The sequence below is a fragment of the Oncorhynchus clarkii genome, chromosome 18 (genome assembly GCF_045791955.1).
Source record: "Oncorhynchus clarkii lewisi isolate Uvic-CL-2024 chromosome 18, UVic_Ocla_1.0, whole genome shotgun sequence".
Lineage (NCBI taxonomy): Eukaryota > Metazoa > Chordata > Actinopteri > Salmoniformes > Salmonidae > Oncorhynchus > Oncorhynchus clarkii.
This window is the reverse complement of record NC_092164.1, coordinates 22,060,193-22,073,508: the sequence shown is the minus strand read 5'-3', so window position 1 is coordinate 22,073,508 and position 13,316 is coordinate 22,060,193. Positions and strand designations below refer to the sequence as shown.

The following is a 13,316-nucleotide window of genomic DNA, read 5'->3' as shown; positions in this document are numbered from 1 at the left end:
TCCTGGCTAAAGCACCATTGAGGGAGGCTCTCTAATAACCATGGCAGGAGGGGAATTTACAGTACACGTTATACCACCAGGCTTATCTACCCTGCTACCTCTCAGCTCAAGTCACATGTAGAAGACAGAGACTCAACGCCCACATGGCTGCAGGAGAAAAACGTCAAGAGGTTATTTTCAAGCAAATGGAGTGGTGTTTTGTGTTGGCTTGCGATTCCCTTATCTGTCAGTGTTTCTCCCTCGATAATATTACAACTGGCGAGACAGCAAACACATGCTCTTCACTGTATCATGATAATAAATTGTACTTAGTTACAAAGTACCCAGAAACTTTCATGTGACTATGGGGGGGGGGGGGGGGGGGGGACTACTGTAACAGTACTGTATGCTACCCAGAAATATTACATTGCAGTTTTCATTTGACAGAAATCCTCTCCACTTCCTGATTTGTGCAGATATCACACAATGCATGGATAGAAAAAGTACACGATAACATCTGTGGTCAGGAAGGAGAGCAAAGTTCCGTGTTCGTTTGATGGGAGCTCTAGATTAAAGAAAAATTAGTCACACATATATGGGTTCCTAGGGGATGTGTGGTGATCAGGTCCTACCTCCTGTGACCCGGTTTTCATGCGATATTTTTCCCCAAAATGGATGTCAGTCTCAGGACTCTCAGTGCCTCCAGAGCAAAAACCACCTCATCCTGAGACAGAGAGGCTGACTGGCTCAGCTCCAGTGTTCTGTGGTAATGGCAACTTATTAACATTCCCAAACATCCTGAGGACCTCGTAAGTCTCCCTGCGGATTCAAATGAAAAGTCTGGGATACACTGTGGTAATATAAATGATACAGGACGGAACGAAGAGGTCTTTCTTCTTACCTTTTTGGGGGCACGTTGGTTAGCCTATCACAAAAGAGTAAGTGTGATAAAGGCATAATGTCTCTTCTTGTGTGGACCAGTTTTATCTAGCCTTCAAACTCACCAAGCAGTTATTTCCAGTTTTGCATTAAAAGAGAGGAGCAAGACATCAGAACTCTCTACTCGAATGGCTTTAGGGAGAGAACCCCTGTTTTGTGTAACCTAAGCGTCGTGACCGAGTCTGTGACTGAATGAAAGCTCATAACAACTACTGTAGTGGGCCTATCTTACTCAGGCTGGCACCAGACGTGACTCACACAGCAGGGGCCAGGGGGTTCAAAGCAACAACAACAAAATCAAATAGGGGCTATTCCACGGTAACAGAATGATGCTGAACCATTGATTGCCAAGTTAAACAACCCATACAACTCAATGCACTACCTTCAATTGGTCGCATTGATGCGAGCCGCACCTTCTACATGGTCACCTGACTCAACTGTTATAATAGATACATGGCTACTTGCAGTGAGTATTATATTTATTGCGTTCTGAAGTTTTTGGAATTTGCACTTACTCAGGTGGTAAATTAGCCCCACATAAAATGTGCCTATGATATTAGTGCACATAAAGATGCCGGAAAATTCATCTGTATTGAACAAAAAAAGAAAGAAATAAGACATTTCTGGGGCACTATTTTAAAAATAACAATAGCCTAATTGTTAACCCAAAATGCACGACAATCATTGGATTAGGCTGCACATTCAAATCCCAACATTAAAATATGAAACACCATCTCAGTATTCTCTTACACTTTTTAATAAAGCACCGAATTACATTAGATGATGAAAATAAAAAAAATATATACATGTATTTTGTATGACGCAGAATTTGTTTTGGGGGTGAGTCCAAATCATGGACTGGTGCAACCAACAGAAAATCCTACTTTTCTTTACTGTCCATGATTGGTTTAGATTTGGACTGACCAAACTTCAACGTCCATGGAAGTCCGGTGTGGGTCAGAGTTCAGTGGGTGAAGGGGCTGGTTACAGTAAATGGAAAGAGAGGGGGCTCATGGGTAGGTGTCAGAAAGAGCTGGAAGAGGTGACATTAAGTGGAGAGACAGGGAGACAAAGAGGGAGGGGTTGTCCAGACTGTTTTCACACTCTTGGTTTGACCACCACGTGACAGAAAGAGAAAGAAAACAGTTATGAGCTGAACTTAACAGTATGCCAGTGGAAGAGAAGACCGTAGCAGGTGACCCAACAGTGGTTCGTGACTACTATGAATTCCCATTGCAGCCAATTCAGTTTCAGTCATTCTGAGTTGTTTTGTAATTGTCTTTTACTGATTTATTAACAGAATGATGTGTTTGAATCACTTAATAAATCATAAACCAAATTGATATCAGTAAAAACCTACAGCTAACTGATAGGTCTACCTTTACTTGTTAATTCTGTGATCTTCCATTCTCCTCCGTCCTCATCAGGGAGAGAAATTATAAAATATCTTAAAGATGTGGGTTTTTTGGTAACAGAATGACAAGACACTAGGCAATATTACTTAAACTTACAGAAGACTAATAATTTTTGCAAAACTACATTATAAATGTAGATATTAGTTGGCAGGGGCCTTTACTTCAACGTTATTGTGTTTTGATGCATTTCTAATTTCTTATAAAAGACTGTCTGCTAGATGTTATCTAAAACCCCTTGTCCATCCGTTAGGCTAGAAATCAAAGCCTTTGGTTTAAAAAAGTAGATACGCCTTCATTTCTAAAAATATAGATTATGAGTTTCATGTGACACCAAATGTGATGTGCTCATGGGGCATTTTACATGGAAATGCCCTATACTGTCTGGAACAAACCATGGAGCTTTCAAAAAGCCCCAGAAATTAATTCATGCTGTATCTTGCAGCATAACGCAGGAAGCTCGTCTTCCAACACATTTCTGTGAAGGTGTTTACTTAACATTCTAAACTGAATGGTTCGAGCCCCGAATGCTGATTGGCTGAATCCTGCATCTTGCATAAGAACAGCCCTTAGCCGTGGTATATTGGCATTCATTGGCTATATACACACGACACCTCCTCTGGCCTTATTAGGTAACACACCACATGGCGAGACAAGGTGTTCTTTACCTGCATGTCATTTTCTCACCAAATCCCCAAATTGCAGCTACAGCGATACGCACTGGTGTAGATCTGAGAGAATAGCAAAATAAAAAGCAATTTGGTGACAACTTCACCCATTATTAGAGAGCAAAGAGGAGCTATTACCTTACTGACAGCTGTACCTATCCAGGGTTAGGCGGTAGGGGCTATGGGTTGATTTAGGATTGGGTGTTTTAACAAAGGGCTGCAATTGACACACACACACACACATACATATACACACACACACACACAAAGGGAGGGATACCCCATTCCCAACACCAGGTGTTCACAGGTGTCCAGTAATTAAGATGTCAGGACTGTGAAAGGTGGCTGAACAGACTGGGCCTGGGAAGGGCTATCAGACAGGGCTGCAAGACTCGGTCACCTGTCTGTCTCTCTATTTAACATGTGCAAGTCCATCTGCATAGTGTAGTTTATCATGTCCAAAACGTAAAATAACATCGTAAAGTTATGAAAAGATGAGTCAATATAGTCCAATGTGTGTATGATTCGTTGTGCTGTAAGATGTAGCCAAGTTGACTTTTGAGAACCAATATTGACTCAAATAAAAGCCTTCACATGGCAGCTTGTGTTGATCCTCTCAACACTCATCAATAGGTGTCCTGTGGGATCAGTTCACTGCAGGAATGAGGACTGTTACAAAATATTGAGAAATATTCAAATTAGACATTAAGAATATAATATCACTGGCGTTTTCAGTTCGATGGGAACCCATATTTTTGTTGTAGGTGAAATAGGCACACGTTGTTTTGAACATGTTATTAGGATGTAGGCAACTTTGTAATTCACGCTATATTTCGGATAGAAGCCAATGACAATGTTTTAACCGTTCATTCTGCATGCCCCCTTTTCCGTGGCACAGTTTGAAACCCATTGTGATCTCTATATAAGCGTCCCTCTCATCACAACCCTCCGTTTGAAATACCCATGGCATCGTTGATTGCTCTGTCTGGTACAAAGATGGTCAAAATGCCTTACCTGAGCTAGTCAAACGCTCTTACTTCCGGCGAACATCGACATTTCTTCAGGTTTAGATCCGAAATGCAAAGACTAAACGGAATGCATGCTTTCGCGCCATCTTCAAAGAAAGAGGCAAGTTGCAATCGAACGATATTCAGTGCTGCTCGACAACACACTATAAGATGTGTAATGTGGCGTTGTGGTTCTTTCAATTGAGGTATAAAAGAGCCGTCATTCCTCGATAATTGTTTTGGGGGGGTGAGAGAGAGTAGGGTGGGCGGGGCATAAGTGAATGTACTGTGTGCCAGGCCGAGCAGTTTACTTGTCATGATGTGGAATTGAACTGCTAATTAAGGAGACAAAATATTGAAACAAAGTTGCTATTTTACTTCTGTGTCGACTATATTTACACCATGCCTAGTTTATCTAATCGTGCAGACAGATCAGAATCACAGTCTAAAGCTTCCACATCAAATATAGCCCTACCCAATTACAGCCTGCCACCACAGAAGAGTAGAACAACATATTTGCTATTATTTGCTATCTGAGTCAGATAACATAATGTCATTTGTATAGAGATTTGTATAGGGATAGGGGCGATTCTTGATGCATTGCACACCATAATTGTCACGAGACCATGCCCTTGGCAGGCAAAATCTCTACAGTGACACTAGTCATTTAAAGCATACATACTGAGTCTGTTGCTTGAACTGTCAGCTAATCTAATCATGTTCAATTGCCTTGCACAGCCTCAGCTCTCCATGGAAAAGCAACCCAGAGTAGCGCAGATGTTACGACATGAGATACTAAAAAGAAACACCCCAGGATTTCTACAATACTGCAGTGCAAAAGTGTAGCATACAAAAAAAATCCTAATCGCCCTGGGTTTATACTGCCTCTTATTAGCGGTGCTTGCTGAAATCAAGAACAACTAGCCTACTAAAATTAAAACAAAATGTCTTCTTATTAATTGCCTTATGCTGGAATTTGTAGTGCCAACCCCGTAAAAGCTACCGAGTTTAAAACGTGCACGCTGACTGTCTTCAGGTTGCTTGAAAAAATATTTTGATACTGTTATACTTTTCATACTACAACCATATAGGCATTAATCCCAATGCATTTCAAGGACCGTAGACTTGAATTATTATTTTTTTAAATCAGGTATTCAACTGTTAAGATAAACACCAAACCAACTTTAAAACTTACAGACTGACTCAGCGTAGATTGCTTGTCAATAGAGATTTGATAAGGTTTATTATTTTTCAATTGTAGCCATTTAAAATGTGCATCAAGGCTCCATAAACTACAATGGGTCATTCCTGGATTCACCACTGCTCTTGAATTGTTTAAACTACAAATACGGAACCAATGTTAAAATGTGCAGACTGACTTTTGCTTGTCAAAAGATTGCTGAACATATTTATACTTTTGAACTAAAAGCACATTTGCATACAAGATCCATGGGCTATAATAGTCGATTTTAGCATTTCCCACTGCACTTAACCATTTTAGCTACAAACACCAAATCAAATTTGAAATGTGCAGACTTTCTCATCTTAGATTGCTTCAAAACTGTAGTTTGCTCCTATTTTTACTTTTAAAACCATAAATCTTTCTGTATCCCCATTTATTTAAATGGTGTAATGCAGACTCAAACATTCTAAATTGAAATCACTGGTACAGAACGTTCAAAAATATAAGCGCAACATGCAACAATTTCAATGATTTCACTGAATTAAAGTTCATATAAGGAAATGAGACAATTGAAATGCATAAATTTAGCCACAATCTATGGATTTCACATGACTGGGAGGGGCTTTATTACAGACATAAATAAACCTAAATTTCATCAGCTGTCCTGGTGGCTTGTCTCAGACGATTCCACAGGCAAAGAAGCCGTATGTGGAGGTCCTAGGCTGGCAGGGTTACACGTGGTCTACGGTTGTGACGCAGGTTGGACAGACTGCCAAGTTTCTAAAGCGATGTGGGAGGTGGCTTATGGTAGAGAAATTAATATTAAATTCTCTGGCAACAGCTCTGATGGACATTCCTGCAGTCAGCAAGCCAATTGCACACTCCCTCAAAACTTGAGACATCTGTGGCATTGTGTTGTGTGACAAAACTGCTCATTTTAGAGTGGCCTTTTATTGTCCCCAGCACAAATCAAATCAAACGTTATTAGTCACATGCGCCAAATACAACAGGTGTACGACCTTACAGTGAAATGCTTACTTACGAGCCCCTAACCAACAATGCAGTTTAAAAAAATACAGCGAAGAATAAGAAAAAAAGTATCAAGTAATTAAAGAGCAGCAGTAAGATAACAATAGCGAGACTATATACATGGGGGGTACCGGTACAGAGTCAATGTGCGGGGGCACTGGTTGGTTGAGGTAATATGTACATGTAGGTAGTGACTATTCAAGTGACTATGCATAGATGATAACAACAGAGAGAAACAGCGGTGTAAAGGGGGGGTGGGGGGGGGGGGGGGGGCAATGCAAATAGTCTGAGTAGCCATTTGATTAGATGTTCAGGAGTCTTATGGTTTGTGGGTAGAAGATGTTTAGTAGCCTCTTGGACCTAGACTTGGCGCTCCGGTACCGCTTGCAGTGCGGTAGCAGAGAGAATAGTCTATAACTAGGGTGGTTGGAGTCTTTGACAATTTTTAGGGCCTTCCTCCGACACCGCCTGGTATAGAGGCCCTGGATGGCAGGAAGCTTGACCGCAGTGATGTACTGGGCCGTTCGCACTACCCTCTGTAGTGCCTTGTGGTCGGAGGCCGAGCAGTTGCCATACCAGGCAGTGATACAACCAGTCAGGATGCTCTCGATGGTGCAGCTGTAGACCCGTTTGAGGATCTGAGGACCTATGTCAAATCTTTTCAGTCTCCTGAGGGGGAATAGGTTTGGTCAAGCCCTCTTCACGAGTGTCTTGGTGTGTTTGGACCATGATAGTTTGTTGGTGATGTGGACACCAAGGAACTTGATGCTCTCAACCTGCTCCACTGCAGCCCCGTCGATGAGAATGGGGGTGTGCTCGGTCCTATTTTTCCTGTAGTCCACAATCATCTCCTTTGTCTTGATCCTGTTGAGGGAGAGGTTGTTGTCCTGTCACCACATGGCCAGGACTCTGACCTCCTCCCTGTAAGATGTCTCATCGTTGTCGGTGATCAGGCCCACTGTTGAGTCATTGGCAAACTTAATGATGGTGTTGGAGTCGTGCCTGGCTGTCCAGTCATGAGTGAACAGGGAGTACAGGAGGGGACTGAGCACGTCCCCTTGAGGGGCCCCTGTGTTGAGGATCAGTGTGGCGGAGTGTTGTTATCCTACCCTTACCACCTGGCGGCGGTCTGTCAGGAAGTCCAGGATCCAGTTGCAGATGTCAGGAAGTCCAGGATCTGTCAGGAAGTCCAGGATCTGTTGGGGCGGTATTCAAATTGGAGTGGGTCTAGGGTTTCTGGGATAATGGTGTTGATGTGAGCCATGACCAGCCATTCAAAGCACTTCATGGCTACAGACGTGAGTGCTACGGGTTGGTAGTCATTTTGTCAGTTTACCTTAGTGTTCTTGGGCATATGGGTTTTGCTTAAAACATGTTGGTATTACAGACTCAAACAGGGAGAGGTTGAAAATGTCAGTGAAGGCACTTGCCAGATGGTCAGCGCATGCTCACAGTACACGTCCTGGTAATCCATCCATCCCTGCAGCCTTGTGACTGTTGACCTGTTTAAAGGTCTTACTCACATCGGGTGTGGAGAGAGTGATCACACAGTCTTCCTGAACAGCTGGTGCTCTCATGCATGTTTCACTGTTATTTGCCTCAAAGTGAGCATAGAAGTAGCTCATCTGGTAGGCTCATGTCACTGGGCAGCTCTCAGCTGTGCTTCCCTTTGTAGTCTGTAACGGTTTGCAAGCCCTGCTACACCCGATGAGCGTCAGAGCCGGTGTAGTACGATTCGATCTTAGTCCTGTATTGCCCGTTTGATGGTTCATCGGACGGCATAGCGTGATTTCTTAGAAGCTTCCGGGTTAGAGTCCCGCTCCTTGAAAGCTGTAGCTCTTGCTTTAGCTCAGTGTGGATGTTGCCTGTAATCCATGGCTTCTGGTTGGGGTATGCACGTATGGTCACTGTGGGGACGATGTCATCGATGCACTTATTGATGAAGCCAATGACTGATGTGGTGTACTCCTCAATGCCATCGGAGGTCTGTGCTAGCAAAACAGTCCTGTAGCTTAGCATCTGCTTCATCTGACCACTTTTTTATTGATCTAGTCACTGGTGCTTCCTGCTTTAATTTTTGCTTGTAAGCAGAAATCAGGAGGATAGAATTATTGTCAGATTTGCCAAATGGAGGGGGAGGGAGCGCTTTGTATGCATCTCTGTGTGTGGAGTAAAGGTGGTCCAGAGTTTTTTGTCCTCTGGTTGCACATTTAACATGCTGATAGAAATTTGGTAAAACGGATTTAAGTTTCCCTGCATTAAAGTCCCCGGCTACTAGGAGCACCGCCTCTGGGTGAGCGTTTTCTTGTTTGCTTATGGCGGAGTACAGCTCATTCAATGCTGTCTTAGTGCCAGCTTCTGACTGTGGTGGTATGTAAACAGCTGCAAAAAATACAGATGAAAACTCTAGGTATATAGTGTGGTCTACAGCTTATCATGAGATACTCTACCTCAGGCGAGCAATAGCTCGAGACTTCCTTAGATATCGTGCACCAGCTGTTATTTACAAAAATACAATATACGCCGCCCCTTGTCTTACCAGACGCCGCTGTTCTATCCTGCCGGTGCAGCGTATAACCAGTATGTTGATAGTGTCGTCGTTCAGCCATGACTCCGTGAAGCATAAGACATTACAGTTTTGAATGTCCCGTTGGTAGTTTAATCTTCCGCGTAGGTCATCTATTTTATTGTCCAAAGATTGCACGTTTGCTAGCAGAATTGAAGGAATTGGGGGTTTATTCGATCGCCTTCGAATTCTCAGAAGGCAGCCCCCCCCTCCGGACCCTTTTTCTCTGCCTCCTCTTCACGCAAATCATGGGGATCTGGGCCTGTTCCCGAGAAACCTGTATATCGTTCGCGTCGGGCTCGTCAGACTATAGGAAAAAAAGGATTCTGCCAGTCCGTGATGAGTAATCGCAGTCCTGATGTCCAGAAGTTATTTTCGGTCATAAGAGACGGTAGCGGCAACATTATATACAAAATATAAGTTACAAACAAAGCAAATAAACAAACAAAAACACGATCGGTTGGGGGCACGTAAAACGTCTGCCTTCTTCTCCGGCGCCATTTGTGTGCACCTGTGTAATGATCATGCTTTTTAATCAGCTTATTGACATGCCACACCTGTCAGGTGGATGGATTATATTGGCAAAGAATAATTGCTCACTAACAGGGATGTAAACAACATTTGAGCGAAAATAGCTTTTTGTGCATATGGAACATTTCTGGGATCTTTTATTTCAGCTCATGAAACATGCGACCAACACTTTACCTGCTGCCGGTAATCTGCAGCTGAATTCAAAGGCTGTGGGGCTTAGCAGTGGGGCAGGTAGATGAAAACCAGTTTTAACCGGTAGACTGTCAGTCAGTCTCTAACTCAAATCCATTCCTCTCTCCCCAGGCCTGTGGGTCATGGGTTCATAAGAAGCTGCTGAGCCCTGTATGACAATGAGACGAGGGGAAGACCCTGTGGGATAGGGATGGTGTAATATGCTTTCTTCCCCATCAGTCAAAATAACAGCACTGACAACCTGCTATTTCCCTTGGTTGATGGTTCTGGATCAGCATGTGAACAGGTGTTATGTACTATTTTTTCCACTGCATGCTGTATGGTTGGATTCAGAAGAATATGATCTAATATCTGTACATGCCAAACTTCCTAACAATGTTTTGGGTTGACATAACTAGCTGTTGCTGTCTCGGGGGAGCTAGGGAACATTTCATGTGCTAGTACAGTCCCCAGACAGAACCCCAATGCTTTCTTTAGTTCAAACCCCTATGTGCCAAATCAAATCAAAATGTATTTGTCACTTGCGCCGAATACAACAGATACCGTGAAATGATTACTTACAAGCCCTTAACCAACAATGCAGTTCAATAAATAGAGTTAAGAAAATATTTACAAAATAAACGAAAGTAAAAAATAAAATAAAAAAGAATAAAAAGCAACAATAAAATAACCGGTACCGAGTCAATGTGCGGGGGCACAGGTTAGTCGAGGTAATTTGTACATGTAGGTAGGGGTAAAGTGACTGCACAGATAATAAATAGTGAGTAGCAGCATTGTAAAAACAAAGGGACTTCACCCGAACTGTAAATAGTCCTGGTGGCCATTTGATTAACTGGGGTAGAAGCTGTTAAGGATTCTTTTGGTCCTAGACTTGGCGCTCTGGTACCGCTTGCTGTGCGGTAGCAGAGAGAACAGTCTATGACTTGGGTGACTGGAGTCTTTCACAATTTTTGGGGGCCTTCCACACAGGCCCAGTGCCAGCCAGAACTAGGTTGTTTCCACGACAACTTTGGTAATGAGTGGGTGTGTGTGTCCACTGGCCCAATGTGCTGATTTCCTTGCCTGGAATTTGAATGAGATTGCTGTACAGTAACCAGCAATACTCTTACCCTCAAGGCTGGGTGCTAGGCGCTCTACTGCTCCTCTCCTCTGAAATATCACATTTGGTTTCGTCCGCTAAGAAGCCGATACTAACCCTTATGGAAAAACCACATGAAGTTCACACTTTTCCATGTGATCTTATGTAAAGTGAATGTGATAACTAACATGTGACGTCTAAAGCAACGTGATAACACGACACTACATGTGTAAACATGATCGATTGGATAGTGTTCCAAAAACAAGTTTTCTAATAATATAATATATGCCATTTTACATATGGGCGGCCCCAGGAATCAAACCCACAACACTGGCAGTGCAAGCACCATGCTCTACCAACTGAGCCACACAGGACCAAATTAAGTTTAATGTGAAATCATGTAGGTTTTCTGTAAGGAAAGTGCCCTTTTCAGAGACGTCATACTGTATATATGAATGGAATCTTAATTAGATATCATGTTTTTAATGTTAAACAGTGATACAACATTTGTTGGTGGCACATGATTGTATTTCTGAGTGCGTGTGTGCATGATGGGCCATTACATATCCTGTATTAGATAAATGGCATCGTGTTTTTTTCAAAGTTTCTGTGCATGAAAGAAATAACGTCAAAACAACATTGAGTCTACCTGTTTAGCTCCAGCGGGAACATCAACATGCATTCTGTTTTAGAGATGTGTGTTCATGAAGCCCATCATTGTTTGGAATGACCATATAGCATGCCTGCTACAGTATATCCTCCTTCCCCTTTCCGAACAAGCCTCATGAAAGCGGTAATAGCGGGATTGTTTTTGGCAGACTTAGAAAGTGTCTCATAAATATGAGAGGAGTTGGAGAAGGATGCATTTATATTGAATGAAGCTTGAGGAGAATAACATGTAGGCCTACAGTTCCAGATGATACGGCCTGATATGGACTCCCACTTCCACAGTGATTATTACATAGGTATGGAGGTGGTATTCTGTTGTGCAACAATGATATAAATGAAAGCCTTCAGATATTGGTATCATGGTGATATGAATGTGTCTTGGTTGAATTACAATTTTCTAGCCTAGGCATCACCTAGCAGCCATCTAATGCATCCGTAGGCTCAAATCAACAGATTGGCCACAGCAACTCCGTGAGGTAGGCCATTATGGTGGGCGTTGCAGCAGGCAGACAAGGATATTGCGTTTTCTGCCAAGGTGATTTCATTTTTTTTGTAAAGTGGGGAATAAATACACACTGACGTTCTTAGAATAACATTTACAAAACTAAAACAAGACATTTACGAAAGAAAATATGTGTGCTTGCAAGTCTTGTAAAGTGGTGTAAAGTACTTACAGTTGAAGTCAGAAGTTTACATACACCTAGGTTGGAGTCATTAAAACTCGTTTTTCAACCACTCCACAAATTTGTAGTTAACAAACTATAGTTTTGGCAAGTCGGTTAGGACATCTACTTTGTGCATGACACAAGTAATTTTTCCCACAATTGTTTACAGACAGATTATTTCACCTATAATTCACTGTATCACAATTCCAATGGGTCAGAAGTTTACATACCCTAAATTGACTGTGCCTTTAAACAGCTTGGAAAATTCCAGAAAATTATGTCATGGTTTCCGAAGCGTCTGATGGGCTAATTGACATAATTTGAGTCAATTGGAGGTCTACCTGTGGATGTATTTCAAGGCCTACCTTCAAAGTGCCTCTTTGCTTGACATCATGGAGAAATCAAAAGAAATCAGCAAAGAAAAAAATTGTAGACCTACACAAGTTTGGTTCATCCTTGGGAGCAATTTCCAAAGGCCTGAAGGTACCACGTTTATCTGTACAAACAATAGTACGCAAGTATAAACACCATGGGTCCACGCAGCCATAGGATGTGTTTTTAAACTCTCAAAATGGTTTAGTTTAGTGGTCACATGACCAGTTTTACAGGTCCAGGCAAGAACACCATCTAGATCAGGTATGGAGGTTGCTGGTCACATGACCAGTTTCACAGCTCCAGGCAAGAACACACTCTAGGCCAGGTATGGAGATTGCGTTACCTAGGAAATACAGATGCAAGGAGAAAGACACTATGGGGTGATATAATTCCTCTTGCATCCTCATGTGGATCAGTTGAATGAGAAATGCCTCATTAGAATATGTCTTATCCAAATTTCAGAGCACGGCATTTCAATGTGCGATTTGAAAGGATGAGGGAGCTTTGTTGAGGTAAGAGAGGAAAACGATGCTATTCACTTTGGAACTAAGCACAGTCTGCACACTTGTGTTTGCCAAGCAGCTTGCAGGCGAGGAGAGAGCAGCCGCCCAGTTCACAAAATATAGAACTTGGAAATGAGATGAGATGACTGGCGCAGAGTCAGACAGTTCATGTCAGGATCACTTTGACACGCTGCGTTCAAGATACAAGATGGCACTGTACTGTATGGCTGCCGTCTTGAGAGCTCCGACCCAACTTAGCTACTTTATTATTGCCATGCGTCAAGGCTCAGACAAACTAAACCGCTTCTATCCTCTGGCCACAAGACTGTTAAATGGCTAACAACTACTGCTCTCTCTCCCACGGACTATCCACACTGACTCTATGCCTATCCACAGGTCTCTACTCAGTCAGACACAACCTACGCTGCTGCTAAAATCATTGCTCCAATTTATTCTATTTATTACTCCATTGCACTGCTGTCAATTGATTATTGATTGCATTTACCATTAGTATTTATCT

At 42.5% G+C, this 13,316-nt stretch overlaps 1 protein-coding gene across 3 annotated transcripts in view; it reads right to left on the bottom strand.

The window, feature by feature from the left end:
- LOC139373199 (beta-galactoside alpha-2,6-sialyltransferase 2-like) overlaps positions 1–13,316 on the bottom strand; it is a 37,265-nt gene that overhangs the window by 19,462 nt on the left and 4,487 nt on the right. Inside the window, exons 1-2 of one of the 3 annotated variants that reach the window (XM_071113387.1) lie at positions 4,013–4,190; positions 2,999–3,061 (exon numbers count right to left, since the gene is read on the bottom strand). The exons of 1 other annotated variant lie outside the window; for it this stretch is intronic. The gene's annotated coding sequence lies outside the window, so the exon portion shown is untranslated. Of the gene's footprint in view, positions 1–2,998; positions 3,062–4,012; positions 4,209–13,316 lie in introns of those variants that run through there. One more of the 3 variants, XM_071113385.1, reaches the window with a different exon arrangement.